Here is a 1,345-nt window from a genome sequence, read left to right as displayed (position 1 = left end):
GAGCAGGTGGACAGACAGATGGACAGGCTGTGTCAGGGACTCAGAGCTGGGATGAGGCACAAGGAACCTGCTTCTGGAAGAGGTTGCAGGCTTAGAGTGAGGGAGAGAAAGCTGGGGGTCCAGCAGGCATCCTGAGCGGAGGCAGAGGGCGCCCTCCGGCTAGCCAAGGGCCCCCACACAATGGGGGGGGCCACATGCCCACCTGGGATAGGGAGAAGGTGGCCAACACAGGGGCCTAATGCATGTACTGCAGGATGGGCTGAACCTCCAGCCGCTCTCTGAAGGACGTAGGCCTTGAGGTGATGAGGGAAGAATTGCCAAGAAAGAGAAAGTCTTCTTTCCTAACTGGGCAAGAGAAGGAGATGTGCTCAGTCCTGTCCACCACAGCGCCTGGGCCCACCCTTGCTCCACACTCCTTTCCCCGCTCAGGGATCAGGTCCCAGGTCCCCTGGACTGCAGTGGTTGGGGTTCTGTCCCCCAAAGTTCACATCCACCTGAACTTCAGGATATGACTTTATTTGGGAAAGGGTCTTTGCAGATTATACTCAGTTACTTGAGTCAATGGTTTCAAGACCAGAGCATCCTGGACTGTCTAGGTGGGCCCTATGTTCCACGGCAGGTGTCCTCGTAAGAGACAGAGGGGAGAAGACAAAGAAGACACGGAGATGGCCACATGAAGATGGAGGCAGAGACGGGAGTGATGTGGCCACAAGCCCGGGAATGCCTGGGGCACCAGGAATGCCTGGAAGAGGCAGGAAGGATCATCCTCTAGAGCCTCCCGAGAGAGCTCAGCCTGCCCACTTCTGGCCTCCACAGCTGGGAGAGAACAAATTCCTGTTGCTGTAAGCCATGCCCCTCGCCCTGTTTGTGGTCATTTGTTATGATTGCCCCTTGACTAATACAGGGGACAAAGCCCCCCAGCAGTCCCCACACTCCTGCTCCAGAGGAGAGAGTGAAGCAGGGCCCCAGCAGGCACTCTGGTAGAGACGGGGGTTTGGAGGCTCGCTGAGAGCACTGTTTGAGGGCGTGCTGGGGCAGAGGCCAAGCTAGAAGGAGCTGGGCACGTGGTCCTCCAGTGCCAGCCTCTGAGAGGCTCCACGGGGCCACTCAGTGACGGGAGACCTGGGACATGGTCCCTGCACATGAGAGCTGCTGCATCTCCAGGTGCTGACAGGGAACTACTACCCCCGCCCACCTCTGGGGAGGGCTGGGCTGGACTTGGTCTGTGAGAGACCTGTAAACCCTCTCATCTCCCTGGGCCCTCCTCCCTCAGGCCTCCTCCTCACACAGGCCCTTCTCCCCAGGACCACTGGAACCCCTCTAAAGGCAGCCAATGAGATGAGGC

Source organism: Mesoplodon bidens, assembly GCF_964165515.1.
Source record: "Mesoplodon bidens genome assembly, chromosome: 4".
Lineage (NCBI taxonomy): Eukaryota > Metazoa > Chordata > Mammalia > Artiodactyla > Ziphiidae > Mesoplodon > Mesoplodon bidens.
This window is presented reverse-complemented; position numbering follows the sequence as displayed.